The sequence below is a fragment of the Pteropus alecto genome, unplaced genomic scaffold, assembly GCF_000325575.1.
Source record: "Pteropus alecto unplaced genomic scaffold, ASM32557v1 scaffold164, whole genome shotgun sequence".
Taxonomy (NCBI): Eukaryota; Metazoa; Chordata; class Mammalia; order Chiroptera; family Pteropodidae; genus Pteropus; species Pteropus alecto.
The window spans coordinates 23,512,559-23,530,414 of NW_006439568.1; the positions used below are offsets into that span (position 1 = coordinate 23,512,559).

The window sequence follows — 17,856 nt, forward strand, 5'->3', positions numbered from 1 at the left end:
AGGGCATTTGGCGCTGAGCCAGCACGAGAGTGGTGAGTCCATGGTTCCTTTTCATGCCCCATTCGAACACTAGCACACGAAGTCCTGCTGACCATACCCACAACGTATCTGTGTTTAAAAGCATGTTTGAATGGCATTTCTTGCTGGGATATTTTTTATATTTTATTTCCTTGGTGATTTATACACTGTCCTTCTCAGAAGGTTTACAGGTTTCAAGAGAAAGAGAACCTGTAATTTAGTTAATGAGTATGCGGAATAAATCAGAATAGCAATAAAAGAGACAGAAAATTTAGGACGTTGTTAGTTCTAGAAGTTTATTCGGGGATTCTGTTCAAACATAATCCAATGCATCAGCACGGAGTTCTATTATCCCTCTTCATGTAATTTTGGAAAAGTAACTTAAACAGAAACATCTTGAACTGAACAGAGCACGGTTTCTGGAATCAGACAGATCTGGTTTTCAATCTTGGCTCTGCTGTCTAAATAGAGAGTGACCTCAGGCATGTCAATTAACTTCTGTGAGTCAGTTTCCTTGTCGATCAGATGGAGAGGGTAATCTTTACCTCGTACAGTTTCGTGAGGGATAACCGAGGTGCTATGTATAACTCGCTCTCCAGTTCCTCTTGTTTTCTTTTCCCAGCTTCAACAGATGAATTATACCTGTTATCCACTTGTCTAGTGACCTGTTGGGAAAATTAGTTAAGACTGGTTAATGCCTAGAAACCAATGTTAGTGAGTAAAATAAATTAGCTTACAATGAAACTATTATTAAGAATTTAGTAGTGCAAATGCCCAGGAGCCCGAGAGCAAATGGGATTCACATGCCTCTTCTGACCTGTGAGACCCAAAGCATGTTGTCCCTGTGAGCGTCAGTGTTCCCCAAAGCAAAGTGGGGCTGGGTGGAGCAGTGAGTTTTCCTATCACTATTTGGACACTAAAGTCCTCCCCAGCTGGCATGATCTTCAATTCAATCAACGACTAACTCTGTTGTTTGTGAAACGCATTTTTACAGGGAAACATTCCAGGACAAGTAAGATTTGTCTGAGAGTGACTTTTGTAGCATCTTCTTTCAGTTACTAGGTAAAATTTTGGATTTCTAAGGCTTTATATAGTACATGAGTCCATATCTTTAAATACGATGACTTTGGTGGTCTATTTCATGAAACGTATATGTTCCCAAGATAAAATTCCCTATTTGACATTGTCTAATAGAGTCCTTAACTATTTGGTTCAGCCATCTCTATGCATCAAAGAAATAATAAGTGTGAGTGTGCATTTGGAGAGAGGGAAAAATCTGTTTGTAGTGAATTTCACAAACATTTTAAAGTCAGCTAAGCTTTCAAAAGTTCAGTTATCTTTTCACTTTTTATCTTTTTCAAATAAAATTGAAGGCGTATCAACATTTTTGTAAGTAGAATCCAATAAATTTTGTCAGGCTTTTCTTCCCCCGGTCCTGAAGAACCAAGACTATAATAATTTTTTAACACTGAAGTTTAATATTTCAAAAGATTTCTCTTCAAGAGTAAAGCCTACAGCAATATCAACTTCTAGGATAAAGGAGGGTCCTTTTATTCCTAAGATAAAATGTGCATGCTTCATTATGCAGCAGGAGCCTGGAGCTGCCTTGCAATGCCATCCCCAGGGACCATACCCAGGGCCATCCCACGATGGGAGTTTATAATTTGAAGTTCCAATGTGGACCTTGATTATATCAAATTCATTTTTTAAAAATCAAACATGACAAAGTGCAAGGGACTTTGAACATTTCTAAAGATTACAGTTATCAAAATCCACATGTATCTTACAATTAAAAGCATATTGTTAAATAGCATTTATTTAAAATTTTATCTTTGCTACTTCTTAAAAAGCCTCTAAGATTTATCCTGTTAAAAAATGTACCAGTCGTTGCTTAATAATAACCTTAAAATGAAAAATTTTGCCAATTTGACAAAGACCCTTCATTTTTTGGCCATGACATCACTTTTGTTCACCGAAATGAAAATTCTGAAAGGCTGAGAACTCAGTTTAAGTCTTTTATATTGTCAAAAAGAAGCACATATTAAGTTTACAGGGCATCAGCAACTGTCTTTCTCAATTACTTATTGTTTCAATACGAAAACACAGGTAAAAGTCCTAGCGCATATCTAGGCATTCAGTAAAAGTTATCTACTTCATTAATAAAAATACTCCTTAATTCACTGATAACTCCTTTGTTTTAAAAACCAAATACCAAGAAGACATTTTCCTAATGAAAATGTCAGGTCAATAGGCTAGAAAAACACAGAAGTAGCTACAGGTCCAGAACTGGATGAGCTGAAGCTGTGCTCAAGTTCATGCCCTTCACTGAACTACTTGAGCTCTGAGACCACGCATCGCTTTCAGAGTATGGCATTCCTACTTTCAGGAACCTCAGTGCCAAGATTTATTGGGAGGTTGGGAATTTACATCTAAACTGAGGAGCCCCTACCATAACATAACCAATGCTGAGAAATAGGATTTATAATCCTCTAGAGAGGATTAATTATTTGGCCACTACATCATTTCGTTAACTGGAATGAAAACTCTGGATGGTTTCGAGAACTTGGGGTAATCCTACAGGATATGCTGACATCTGGTGGCATTGATTAAGCAAGTACTTACAAATTAATAAACAGCATTGTAATTAAAATTATTGAGTGAATTGTTTTTAAATATTCAGAATTCCTTTGGAGTGTTTCTAAACTGTTTTAAAAGGCTTTGCTTTTCTCTTAAAATTTGTCATCTAGCCTAGTCCATTCATTAAAAGCCTTCAATAAAATATTGTATTTTAACTCAAGGTTAATTAATCCTAGATTAATAATGATAGGTGTGAACAACTGACTAAGTTAGAACTCCAATTTTGATGATAAGGCTTAAATGGTAATCAATTTTTATGGTTTTTTTTTTGTTTTTTTTTTTTTTCATTTTGTTTTAGGTGAGCTGACCCCTTTCAGTATTTCCTGTAGTGCAGGCCTTGTAGTGGTGAATTCTCTCAATTTTTGTATGTCTGGAAAGGTCTTTATTTCTCTTTCATATCTAAAAGAGAGCTTAGCTTTTTTTTTTTTTTTTTTTTGGTTTCAAGGAATACTTTAACATGGAATAAATGTGATTCTTCTAGTTTCCTGCTTAAAAGCCAAGAGTGGAGTGCTGCCCGCAGTAAAAATGGGGTGTGGCGTGTACAATTTCATGCTACTAAATCATTTGACCTTTCAAAAATACATCTAATCAAATCTAGGAGAGAATTACCACTGCCTCTTTATTAGCATGACTCTCTCCAGCAAGGAATACTTTAACATGGAATAAATGTGATTCTTCTAGTTTCCTGCTTAAAAGCCAAGAGTGGAGTGCTGCCCGCAGTAAAAATGGGGTGTGGCGTGTACAATTTCATGCTACTAAATCATTTGACCTTTCAAAAATACATCTAATCAAATCTAGGAGAGAATTACCACTGCCTCTTTATTAGCATGACTCTCTCCAGAGTTGTCCATCAAGAGAAGTAAAACAATAGTTTCCATCCTGCTTTTCAGAGTGAAAAATGAAAACAGATTTTGACGGTCCAAAGTCAATGTCAAGTCCATGAACAGGATCCGGGAGTTGCTAAGTCTTGGTTCTTGCCACCTTTTGATGTGTGTTTCCATTTAAAATGAGTGACATGTAGTCAGTTGTCATGGTTTTTAAAAGATCTCGGTAAGGTCTGACTTTTGCATCAGATTCTGGACTAAAATCATGTTTAAATTTTGTTCCTTCTCATCTTTTCCTGGTTTTGATTATTTTTTAAGAGTAGTTGATGGTCTCATGACACGAGCCTTCTATTTTGTATTTTGTGTCTCGTGTTTTGAATTTTATGTGAAATTGTGGGTTTGATCTTTGACCTCTGTTTACTATAATACTGATTTGCCACTAATTTGATAGCAAGCCATAGGGATCTACTGTAAACATGCTGCTCACTTTACACAGCTCTGTTTTACTCTTAAGTGAAGAAATATGTGCATAGAATATAATTGAGAGGCTCTTCCAGAAGTAATAAAAACCACATAAGTTTTTAACTTCCTAGGTAGCACTCAGATTAATCACTTTCTGTGATAGAAGGACTAGTAAATTGAGAGGAAGTCATCAATGTAAATAGGTATAACCTTATATTTAGTTTTAGCTGGGTCAATGTAGTCATCCAGAAACAGGAGAAATGCGGTATAGACCACACAGCACTGCCTAGCTTCCTGGGCTCCGAGCCCAGAGAATACTGATCGCAGGTGTGGTCAGCACAAGAGGCGAGATTAACCCTTAATCACTTCATGTACTGATCCTAGGGCAAGAACGGTGTCAGTGCAACTGGGAAGGAAACGCACGGCACAGAGGCCTGGGAGGAAGCACCCCAACGAGTGAGAGTGGCACGAAGGGGGCACCGGGAAGCCTTAGTTCATCCTGCACTGCAGGAAGTGCCAAATCTGTGAGGTGATGCTTTCATGAATTTTATTTTGCATTTGTCAAACGTTGGTTTTAATCCCATAACCAAAGAGAGATGAGAATACCTTGGCCAAGCTCCAAGAAAGGGTTTGCCTCATCACAGCTGTGCTGCTGTGCCGAGGCCAGGAAAGCACTGGCTTCATGAAGGTAGGAATAGGTATGGCCAGGCCAACATTTTGGGAGGAAAAAACCCTGTCTTTCTCTTTCTTCCTTGTGTGCCAACTGCCTGTGAGTTGCTGGCCTAATGTCTTATTGGTGTATATTCCAAGTCTTAATTTCTTATGGGTTGGTTTATGTTATGCCCAGTTTGAGATCATTCAGCCCTTATGACTCTGGGCTTCGGCTAAACATGGAGCATCAGTTGCTGTCCCTGGAATACTTTGATTCAATAGAAAAGAGTTTGCTAGTAAAAGCACATTTATGACCTGCAACCTGGTCTCCTTTTTTCAGTTTCATCTCATTTCTCTTAATCATCTTCAGAGATAGCATGAGAATGAAATCATTGATCCAACAAATATTTATTGGGCCCCCACCTTCTTTATGTATTAGGTGAGGCATCATGGAGGAAAAAAGAAAAATCTGCTACATAGATACACCCTCAAAGAGCATTCAGTTCTTTTGAAGACCTGGGGCATACATATACACAAAATTAAAGAGCAATTCAAGAATCTCACTGCACAATACAAACCCCCAACATGGTGAGAGGTGCCACAAAGCATGGCAGGATTCTAAGGAAAAGAAATAGTGTCAACAAAAAGTGTGCGAATTCAGAGGGAGAGAAAAAGAGCCCTAAATACTGGAGCTTAGAAAATGTTTGCTAGCAGAGACGGGAAATGAACTAGAACATAAAAGGTGGCACTCTACATGGAGAAAAGAGCAGCGTTCCACGGGGCAAACACAAGGCCAGCATTGGGTGTGTTTGGGGAACAAGTCTAACTCAGAAAAAAAGATTTATGAACGTGTCGCATGGTGCAGGATACATGAGTTCCAGCCCTCACCCAGACCCTTCCCGCAGTCTGACCTTTAGCCGGTCTATTAAGCCAGCTATCCCTGAGCTTATTTATTTCTATGATGAAAATGCTACCTCCTCCTCTGCTTGTATGAGGGTACTGTAAAGATCAAATGAGGTAATAGGCATGAAAATGCTTTGTGATACCAGCATAAGGGGAGGACTAGAGAACACCTGAAATGCCAGCTGAGGTTTGACTTTAATCCTTTAAGTCATAAGAAGTCACTGAAGATCTTTGAAGAAGCCAGTGAACGACATGATGAACAAGGTGTAAGGAACCTAATTCCCTTCTCCAACTCCCTCCTGCAGCTGGGCAATCAGTCTCTCTTCTCTGCTGACAATTTTCTGTGATGTCAATTCAACTTCTCCTGCGGGCGCTGGGAGGAAAGTCCACTGCAGCCTTTGGGAAGGGCCGCGCGCCTTGGAACAATCGCACTGTGTAAATCAAAGACTGTGCTGCGACTCAGGCTTCCCATTCACTTGAGCGTATCTATTGTTTTTGGAAGTTAATCCAATTTATTCACATTTCAAGATGCTTCGTACTGTGTACAGAGCATTCTTGTACTGTATCACCACAAAGTATCCTTGTTTTATGATGTGCTGTCTTTGGCTGGGCCGCTCTGAAGGTCATTAGCCCTTTTCCCCATTTCACTGCCTCGCTCAATCCAAACACACTTCTTAGTCCCTATAATCTTTTAAATATTCACCTACCTTTTGAGATAAATAGGTTTACTTTTTCTTATATTTGAATGTCACTTTAATCAGTGCTAAAATTCGTGATATTACAGAGTTTAATTTCACAATGAGTCATTTTGCAGCAACAAAGTGGGAAATCATTAATAGCCAAAATCTTAATCAAACTCAATTACTTTTTAAAAAATATATTATCCAACTTAGATTTTCCTTTCTTTGTTTGAAAGGTTTGAATACAATTAAAAGGCAATGCCAAAAGTCCTTTTTAACCCCATGAACGTTTCTATGATTTTTAGTTCCTATTTGTCTAGGTAAATGACTGAATGAATGGGTAAACTGAAATAACTAGATTTGGAAAAATATATTTCTTTTTAAATCATTCATCTCGTTCAGGAATAGGCAAATTCTTTTCAGTAAAGGGCCGGATAGTGAATATTTTCAGGTTTGTGGGCCATATGGTCTTTGTCATACTATTCAACTCTGCCATTGTAGCGTGAAAGCAGCCATGGACGATACAAAAGCGATGAATGTGGCTCTATTTCAATAAAACAATTTAGAAAAACAGGCAGTGGGCAGATCTGGCCTTTGGGCTGGTCTTGCTCACTTGTTCCCAGACTTTGGTATGTATCAGAATGACCCGAGCGGCTTGTGACAGGTAAAGATGCCCTGGCCCCTGGTTCTGGTTCCATGGGTTTGGGCTCGGGCCGGATACCCATGGTTGTTCTGATGCACCAAAGTTTGAGAACCTCCGCTCTTTTCCTTACGAACTCAGATCCAAAGTCTTGAAACAATCACACTGTGTAAATCAAAGGCCTTGCTGCAACTCAGGCTTCCTATTCACTCGAGTGGGAATTTTGGTATATTAACTACCAAGATTTTGATAAGAGACTCATAAAAGTGAGGTTTAGACAATAGAATCAAAGTTAGACGCATGAAGATTAGCATATTTTAAATTGAGAAAATAAAACAATTTCTGTATTTCTAGAAATTTTAAGGACTGATCATTTCGATCCATAATCCTAGCTAGCATTCGTTGCTATAAATCAACTGAATGGTGTCTATGGCCATGCCACCCTGAACATGCCCGATCTCGTCTGATCTCGGAAGCTAAGCAGGGTCAGACCTGGTTAGTACTTGGATGGAAGGCCACCTAGGAATACCAGGTGTTTTAGGTGTTAAAAAAATCTTCTAAATCAACTGAATGGTAATATTCAAATAAGTTATAGACCTAAAGCTATAGCTAAATAATACTTTGGATTTAGTCCTTAAGGTGTAAATCGAATTTAAATAATCTCAACTGACTTTAAAAGTTTCATCATCTTCCAGCCTCTAAAATAGTTTACTGCTATTATTAAAATTATCACAACCAAAAATTACTTAATAATTTAAGAGCTTTACAGCCCATAAAATACCCCATTGTTTAAGCATAGCCATCAGTTGCTGCTTTAGAAATCTGGATCCAAACTTTTTTCAAAAGCTTGTTGAAAGCTATTCAGCTAAGCAATGAAAAGATAGAAAATATTTTTTTCCATATAGAAATTGAGGGGAGCATGGGTCCCACCCTCTACACAAAAAGGCATTTCTCATACAAAGAAAAGACATTCAGATTATAAACAGATGGCCAATCACATGGCAATCAATTAAAATATATCAGGTGAGGTCTGGTTCCAAATTGAATTCCATTTTTGTTGGCTAACTCCAAGAGTTTCCTTCACCGTGGGATGAGCTGCTATGTGGAACTGTAGGCTCGGGCTGCTCCCCGTCCTCCCTCCTTGCATGGCAAGGACTAAGACTGCTGCATAAGCAGAGAACTTGGCATCTGTGGAGGTCGCATTTCTCTTGAGTCCACCTGCCAGCTGGTGGTGACAGATGGGGGAGTGAACTATGGCCCTTCTTGGCTAGTAGATGAGTTTCTCTTTGGTGCTCCTTCATTATTCAACTCAAAGCTAATAATCTTTTATTTTATTATTTTCCTTCTTTTTTTTTTTTTCTTAACAGTATGCTGCCTGCCTAGCATATTGTATAAATACGAACCAGGTTTTAAAAACCAGGTTTTAAAAATTCTTGAATTTTAACCCTGGATTGATGAATATATATGCACGAATTGCTTCATTTCCCTGCACTTCAACTTTTGATAAATGAGAGAATAACCTTTTTTAATGTATTTAATTATGAGACAATAAACAGGTTAATCTTGGCTGTAAGACAGTTAGATATTAGAACAGAGAAAATTTAATAATCTGATATTTTAAATTGTTTTTGTAAGTGATACAAAGCTGTTTTAAATACGTGGTTAATGATACAAGACTTTAATCCTGTGTAATTAAAAAATTATTTTTATATTTGCATTTGGCAAATATAAGCTAACTTATAAATGCTTAAATAACATAGTAATGATCCCTGCATGTGTCCTAATGATGACACATTTAGTACTCTCTGGTTTTTATTTTGAAAAGCTGCTAATCTTCAGCTTGTCCTCACTAAAGTGAGTACTGGTGATCTCACTGGTTTCGTTCAAAGCAAGGTGAATCACACTGAGGCCCTATCTGGAACCTCTGGTGATGCCTGACGGACAATTCTCAGCAGTGACCGACTGTCCGCCACACGTCATAACTGCTGATCCTGTTCCAGTGCATGGTCAATAAAGCTCATAGTATTCTGGAACTGCTTCTTAGAGGTCAAACTTATAACTGTATTTTCCCTGAAGATAAATGCCTTTATATTTGTTTGATTTAATTTTTTCCCCCAAAAGAACCAGCATCATGGCCCAAGAATGTTGGTTTGCTACCAAATTGATATTTTATCTTAAAAGTCACAATACTCTTAAACGATTTATTTCTCTGAATTGTCGTCCCTCTGTGTTTCTTTTCAGTTTGAAATCAACCCCTGTAGTCCCCTCCTATTGTGATCCAAGATGCACATTCATATCACAATATATGTCTCCCAGACCTCCACTGGAGGAGCTTCGCTTTTGATCTCTAAGTTAAACAATGAGTTGCTTATTTATACATCCCACTTGTAAAGTGGAAGATCTTTTAAGTGGTTGCTTACCTTTCTACATAAAGTATTACTAACGTCCTTAAAAATAACTTTAAGAGAATCTTGTTGAAAACCTTTGGGGTACGTTTCTAAAATGAAAGTGAATAAAGTGAAATAAAGGACAACCCTTTCATCCTAAAGAAAGACTTTTCATATAAATGTATACTTCTATTCTTTTTCTTCTTCCATCAAGCATCAAGTATGTATAAAGTTCTCAAATAAACGAGGCTCCTCAGTTCCAAATCAAGGAAAAAGAGAACACAAAGATTCTCTCCTGAAGGGACTTATGTTTTCAATTCTCTCTTCTTCAGGTTACAAACCATCATTTTAAAGTTATGTATGCTGCCTTCGCATTGTATCTGCCAAAATCTGATTCGTCCTCTGAACCTCTACACAAGTTGACACTCTCTGTAGTGTTCTCTGACTTCCTCAAACCAGACAGCTACAATGTTTTTGACTTGATATCTTTCTGACAATATATTGCATGCAGATTAGCCTTCAATTGTTCTCTATTGGTTTCATATCTGTTTGTTGCAGCTTGCCCAAAGTCACCTAACTATTACTAGCTTCCCCACTTCACAACACTTATGAGGAAATGAAAATCCGTGGCTGCTGTCTCTACATTCTAGGATCTTTCTCTTTGCATCATGCATCTCTTTGAACACTGCTCTCTATTACTCTTTGCTCAGAAGAAGGGAGAGATTGTTCTTTCTCCAAAGGACTGTAACTTAGTATTTCATGTGCTATCAAACTACTTTGCCTTTATAAGTTATTCTTCTAACTGGTTCTCTGTCTTCTTCAAAGGGCTCCTCATCTTCTTTTTGCTGGTCCCAATTTCGAAGTCTCCTAAAGTTTATCTTCAGTCACATTCTTTTTTGGTATTCTTTACATCAGCGACTTCAGTTATATCCGTGAATTCAAAAACTACTCAAGTGTAGATTACGTAGCTCGAGTCTCTAGCCCTGTCCTCTCTCAGGTTCCACCATTATATTTTCTGGTACCTGTTTTAACATTTCCAACATGTTTTTAAAAATGATCTCATCATTTTTCCTGTATCAGCTCCTTCTCCTGCCTTACCAAGTTCTCCTAAATGAGAACCTCAAAATCATCTTTTCTTTCTCCTGCGTCCCCACTCTGATTGTGAGGTAAATCTTATAGGTCTGTCCCTTTTTTAGCATTTCTGTTGGCATCTCCCTAATTTAAGGCCTTAAGGCCTCTTCATCTTTCTTCTGAACAACTGCAATAGATAACTAACTTTTTTTCTCACTTTCTGTCTCCCTGCCCTGAACCTTTCTACACATTACTTGACTCTGAGAAATAAATGACAGCAAGGCTAGGCAGGTACCTTGATCTTAAACAGAGGGGAAACTAACATTTAAAGATCAAGGCAAAAACAGATCCATAGTGTGGTATTTTTAAAATATTGAAAAATATGGGTAGAAGTCTGGGGGAGGAGAGAGAGAGAGAGAGAGAGAGAGAGAGAGAGAGAGATTCTGAAGGGATATTTTGAAAGCCAAGGAAGAGAAGCAGGGAGGGGCCAAATACTGAAGAGAGTATTCTGATACGTCCATTTTGTTACCATCTATCTTTTTATAATATCATCAAGAAAACATATATATAATATATATATATATATACACATACATATATATATTACTTAGCATTAAAGCAAAACACCAAAAATTTTGGTATTTTGCTTCATTTTGGGTTTTACAATTAGTTGCACCTGTCAGAACAACAATTCTCAAAAGATTAGCAGACTACAAAGTTGCAGCAGTATAAAATAGAACATAAACCCAGATTCTAGGAATATACTAAAGAGCTCTTTTAATGAGAGCAATAATTACTACCATACCAGTCTCAACACAATCTCTTTCATAAGATTGTATTGTGTATATTTAGCTACTAATGCTAAAGAAAAAGTGTTGTTTTTTTTAACCCCAAGTAAACATTTAGACTTTATCAGAAAAAATAAAATCAAAAAGGTGTTTCATATAATAATATACACATTGTGTCCTTGAAACAAAATGTTTCTCATTTGATCACACTTTAAAATCATTTACAACTGAATCGAGAAATGGCAAAATAAGCAAAAAATTGAAAACTACTGCATACACGTTTAGTCCCAGCCAAAGGTAGTCAGCCTTTAAGAGGGTTTATACATTTTGAAATGAAAGCATCTTTATTTAAAGCAGTTTTTGCTAACTGTGGTTTCTGACCCATTAGTGAGTTGTGAAATCAATTTAGTAGGTCATGACCAACATTTTTAAAAGAAAGGAAATAGAATAAAATAAAGATGTTAGAGTGCATTATTTCATTCATAGTATGTGTGTACTATGTTACAATGTAGAAGATATATCTTCTTACATGTCCCAATCATAAAAGTTTGAAGAACTGATTTAGGGCAGTATAATATGCCTCCTGCTACTTAAAAAGAAACTAACAGCAGCACATTCAATCAAATTATACTGCTTACATCATCCTATCTATTGCTGGAGCAGCTACTTTAAAAAGACAGCCGGCCTTTCTGCTCTGCTCCACCTTCAGTGCATTTCTTATACCCGTAATTCTCAAAGTGATTCTCCATGGACCCTGGAGGTCCCTGGGACCCTTTCAGAGAGTTTACAAGTTCAAAACTACTTTGTTATAAGACTAGGACATTGTTTGGCTTTTCACTGCGCTGACATGTGCACCGGTGGAGCAGAGGCCAAACGGGTAAAGCTGCTGGGGCCCTAGCACCAGCTGAGGCAGCGGCACCAAACTGTAGTATATGACTCTGCCGTGCACTTGCGATTGCTCTTAAAGTGCCTAGTTCACTTAACAATGAGCTCGAGAAAGCAGTAAAAAGTATTCATTTTATTAACTGTTGACCCTTGAGCACGTATTGTTTTAGTATTCTGCGTGAGGAAATGGGAAATTCTCATAAAGATGTCGATGCATACCGATTACAATAGTTGTCTCAAGAAAAATCACGTGCGTTGTGAGCTGAGCTAGCTGCTTTTTAGTGGAATATCATTTTTACTTGAAAGCAGACTATGCTTATTCAGATGTGGGTATTTGGCAGACATTATCTGTAAAATGAAGAAAGTGAGACTATCACTTCAGGGAAAACAACTGAAAGTATTTATTGCCAATAATAAAATTCCAGCTTTATAGTGAAAATAAATTTTTTTTAAACTTGAGACTATACCAATACTTAAAGAATTTTATGATGAAATCAGTGGTGATATTAAGGAAGAGGATTGTTTAGCATTGTACAATGAAATGTGTCAACATTTGGAAGATTTGCATAGCTCAGTGAATCAACATTTTCCAAATGACCAATGCATAACACAAGTACAAGATAGGCCAGTGGATTTTAAAGCAATGGAGTACAAAGAATCCCTATGTGTTTTCAAAATTCACCAGCTTTTAGGAAAGCAACCTTCAAAAATTACGATTTGCTGAGTTTGGGTGTCAAATCAAAAAGGAACATCCACAATTATCTTTAAAAACTGTTAAAATACTCCTCCCTTTTCCAGTTACATATTTGTGTGAGGCCAAATTTTCTTCATCTATTTCAACTAAAATGACGTATCACATCAGATTGGATGCAGAAGCAGATATTGGAACTACAGCTGTTTTCTATTAAGCTAGACATTAAAGAGACATAAAAATGTAAGACAAGGCCACTCTTCACCTTTCTCATCAAAAGTCTCTTATTTGTATTAATATATAATGGACTTATTTTTTAAATAAATAAAGTTTTTCTTAGCTTTAATTTCTAATACAACAAACATTGATAGATATATTGCAATAAACAAAAGCTTTGGGGTCCTCAATGATTTTTAAGATTTTTTTTAAAACAGGATCCTGAGAGCAAAATGTTTGAAAACCACTGTCCTAAATCTTATTTGATTCGAAAATCACCAACTCCAAAATATTAACACATATTAAACTTCTGAGTTAATAATTAATTATACTGTTTAAGAAAAGTTGTGGATTGGGGATATTTGAAGCCATTTCTGTGTTTAAAAAATGAATTTCCTAACTGAAGAATATTTCATGTACATGTCATATAGTAGGCAAAGATGGAATTGGGCACCAGATAAGACCCTTAATGTTTTCTCTCCTGCTGATCTTGATTTTAAAGTATTTGGTTTTAATTACTATGCTGTCAAGCAGGGAATCATGTACAAACACAACCTTTATTCATCAGTAGAAGCCACAATTCTAATCTGACACTTTAAATGACTCATCTCACCTGAGATGTGCATCATACACAATGCAAAATGCTTGCCACAGTGCTTCCGACATCAGGAGCTCTCCTTGATGAAATGCCAGTTTCATGCCCCCAGAACACTCCAGAACAGATTTTATCCTGCAATGAAAATTCGTAGGAAATCAACATGACTTAATTACATTCATCACACTGAACATCAAATTCTATGCCAATGATACATGGCACTTGGAGCTTATTTTACAAACATTAACTAATTAATCTGAAAAACATTCCTGAGAGGCAAGACATAATGATATATGAGCTGACAACCTAATTATGTCTAATTATTCATAAGATTTCCCCCTTCCAAGTGTTTTCTATTGTTGGTTCAGAGAAGTGGGCCTGCTACGTGCTTAAATCAGATGTGGAATCAACTATCACTTATTCCATCCAGATTTCTCTTGTTACAAAGTGCCCAAACTTCCTTTTAGAACAGATCAGCCTGTACCATTTTCTACTGCAACAGCTCTTACAAACTCCGAAACCCGCAGAGCTTAACCCAGTGCTGAACTCGTAGTTCTAGATCTTAAACATTTACTCCTTTTTTGTTTCTTTTACCCTCAAGCAATTTTTATTATTAACCCAACTGCTTTGACCAATTTTGCTCTACTCTCCTCTTTTCTTCCCACAGGATCTTTTTCCACAAAGGCCCTATCATCCATGCAGTTTCTTTCCTCTCGATTTTGTAATCAGAAGGCCAACACTGCCTTCTCTGTGCGTTCGTGCCTGTTGCCTTCCTGGCTTGAACACTTTTTGGGTTTCCTCTAGCTTCTTATTCCACTTGAAATTAGGTGACTTTGTTCCATCAAATAATTCCACTTTGGCTTCTCTTCTTCAGCAAGATGGGTCTTGAAAGTGAATGCTGCATGTTTAAAAACATCACTAGAAGACATATTGTAAAGTGGGGTGATACTATTTGTGAAAAAGGTACTATACAATTATGCTTAAAATGTATAGATTATTTCACAAATGAGAATAAATGGCAATACTTATAAAAGCTGTATTAGGGTTCTCCAGAAAAAGAGAACCAACAGGAGATGATCTAGATTAGAGAGAGAGAGAGAGAGAGAGAGAGAGAGAGAGAGAGAGACTGAAGAACTGGCTCACAAAATTGTGAGGAGTGGTAAGTACAAAATCTGCACGATAAGCCAACAGCTGGAAATTCCCACAGAAGTTGCTGTTGTGGTCTTGAGTTCGAAGGCAGAATTTCCTCTTCTGGCAGGGAACCTCAGTCTTTGCTCTTAAGGCTTTCAACTAATTGGATAAGGTCCATTCCAATTATGAAAGGTCTCATATTTAACTCAAGTCTACTGATTTAAATGTAATATCTAAAAAGTACCTTCACAGCAATATCTAGACTGGTGTTTGACCAAACAACTAGGCAACTAGTCTAGCCAAGCTGACACATAAAATTAGCCTCACGAGGGCCTATCTTGCTTGAGAAAGCATTTAAGATGACTGTATTTTTTACTTTTGTAATCTTACTAACTAACAAAGCACTTCCTATATTAGGTGTTCACTATTTATTCAGTGGTCAAGTAAATGAATATCTGTTGGACTTGTGTTCCCAATAAAATTATAAATGCGAGGGGAAATATTTATCTTGCATTTTCTGTAACTCAAATTTACAATCATATAACTCGAATTTTCCATGGTAGAACTGATTTCAAATGCTCTGTCCCATTGTCACACTGTGTGTCCTGATTTTCGATTGTAGAAAAGATGGTTTCCAGACCTCTAACAAGTAGTTTCATGCTGATCATAGTCCTTAAATCTCACTAAATACTTACTGATTGAAATGGAATTTCTAGCCAGTGGACATTTTGTTTAAAATATGACAAAATACAACTGGGGGAAATTATCGTTTTTCTTCTCATTTATTTATGAGACACAAAATGCAATATGGTTCTTGTGTTTTAAATTTTCCATGTCCGGTTTTCAGGGTGTGGTTGTAATGAATTGCCAAGCCAACATGAAGTAAGATACTTACTAATCAAGGGCAAGTTTAAACAGTGTTGAACATTTTTTTAGGGTGAGTGAGCATGCAGGTAATGTATCCAAGAAAGTACTTGTATAGAAAAGAGAGACAGAATTAGACAAATAAAAATTTCTGTTTATGGATTCTCTATGCAGGTAATAAAGCCTGATAATTTCGAGAGGAAGATTGATAATGTTTTTAAGATATAAGAAGACAAAAATCAAAAAAGAAATGAAACATTAAGAATTGTCTTTTTCTAATAAAAATAGCTTGGGACTTTTCTGGGCTGCTGAAATTATTTTCCTACTTTACAGTCTGATGTGATTTTTAAAACTGCTGGTTTGTTCCAAAATGATATCTCGGAGGAGTACAATTTATACCACTTGGAGTTAATATAGTCTTGATGAAAATTTAAAGCTGTTGTAGAAAAATGAGTGATGAATTATCTTCAGAGAAGCCAGAAAGTGCTTGAACCAAACATCTTCAGATATTCGGTCAAAAAATTGCCAAGATTTAGTGTCAGCTTAGGTACACGGGGTGAAGATATGGAAGGAATGAAAGACGTCTTAGGTGTGGTAGGAGACTAGAATTATACTGATCTCATTATGAGAGATGGAGAAATTAGGACAGAACCAGTTTGGAATATTTAGCAGAGGAGAGAAGTGATGAGTGATTTTGAGTATGTTGAATTTAAGTGAAACATGGAGATACCCTGTAAACAGCTAAAAATACAGAATAAGAAGGCAATCGAAGCATCAGAACCAGAGCTGATGTTTCCAGGATTTTACTACAGAATTTAAATGAAGTCCAAACTATTGATCATGGTTAACGCTTGTCTCTGCTACCTCTGTCTCAGCCACAAATGTACTCTTCCTGGACTCCAGCTGGATGGGGTGATTTGCAGGCCCTCTGCTCCATCTCCATACCTTCTGGGCTATGTGATTGCTCTCCCCTCACCTAGACTACTCTTCGCTTTCCCCAGCTCCACTCCCTGATGACCCCACACTCCAACTTCAACTCAACCTACAGGTCTTAGGTTAGATATTTCCCTGACAGCACCCCCCCCACACACACACATACACACACACACATGCACTCACACACACTCACACACACACACATACACACACTCCCATTAGGTTAGTTCCCCTCCTATCAGCTTCCAGAGTACTTAATATTTAGTTCCTTCATTATACTATGTAAAAAATTCTGCTTACTCGTCTGTCCACCCAACTCAAGTTTAAGATTTCCAAGGGCAGCCATTGCATCCTTTCCACTCATTTTTATACTCCTAATTGCATTACACTCAATAAATAGTAGTAAAGTACTCAATAAATTGAATGAACAAGTGAATTATCAGACAGGGTTGATTATAGGCGAGATCACAGTAGATAAAGCTCTTTAAAGACATGTCTGAAAGAGAAGATGATAGTTGATAGTGTCAAATAGTTGATAGTTGATACTTCAAATACCAAGCTTGGAAGTGCCTTAAAAAATTAGTTCTCTTCTGTATGCATGCTTTGTGGGGTGGATGTTGAGGTCATGGTGCCATATTCTGATATAGTTTTTCTTGTGAGAGACAAGCAAGTGTAAAGCACACCCATGTGGGTGGTGGACACGTCTTCTAAGAAGCCAGAAGGCATTCTCCAGGGCAGCCACCTGAGAAAGATGTGGGTCCTCAGACAGGAAGTAGAACTGAGGGGTGGTCTTGAAGATGGGTGGGAGGAGAGGCTTGATTTGGCTCTCTTGATCTGGAGCTGTGTTTTCTAATACAGCAGTCACTAGGTACATGTGGCTACTGAGCACGAGAAATGTGCTGGTCTGAAGTGAAATGTGCTGCTGGTAAGTACCAGATTTCAAACTTCTTACAAAAAATATGTAATATTTAATTAATAATCTTGTATCGGCCGCATGTAAAAATGATACTGTTTTAGATTAGCGGGTTAACTAAAATACACTGTTAAAATTAATTTCACCTGTTTCTTTTTAATATAGCTACTAAAATTTGTAAAATTCCATACGTGGCTTAGATTATGTTTTTATTGTACAGTGCTGGTCTAGACTTAAGAAGAGGTCTGTACATCTCTGAATGTCCTCCTGGGTGGAGCTGTTTGTTAAAGCAGCAAATGGAATCAGCCTGCTGTGTGCTGAGCGCTGTGTGGATGTCGGAGTTACCGGGTAAGTCAGGTGGAGATGGCACTGTCCTCATGGAGCGTGCTATCTCGCCACACGACTTCCCCCCCTAGCCCCTGTCCTTTACTGCTAACCTTGGAGGAGAGAAGAGTGGTCAAAGGAAGCTCAACCATTGCTATTATTATTTTTGTGTGTTGTTATGATTAAATTTGTCAATGGTTTCATTCCGTGTCAGACACGGGTTAAGTACTTTTAATGCCT

At 37.3% G+C, this 17,856-nt stretch overlaps 1 pseudogene; it reads left to right on the forward strand.

Annotated features, from left to right (window-relative positions):
- The first annotated feature begins 7,240 nt into the window (after nucleotides 1-7,240).
- On the forward strand, nucleotides 7,241-7,359 carry LOC112483625 (annotated as a pseudogene).
- Nucleotides 7,360-17,856: the final 10,497 nt, after the last annotated feature.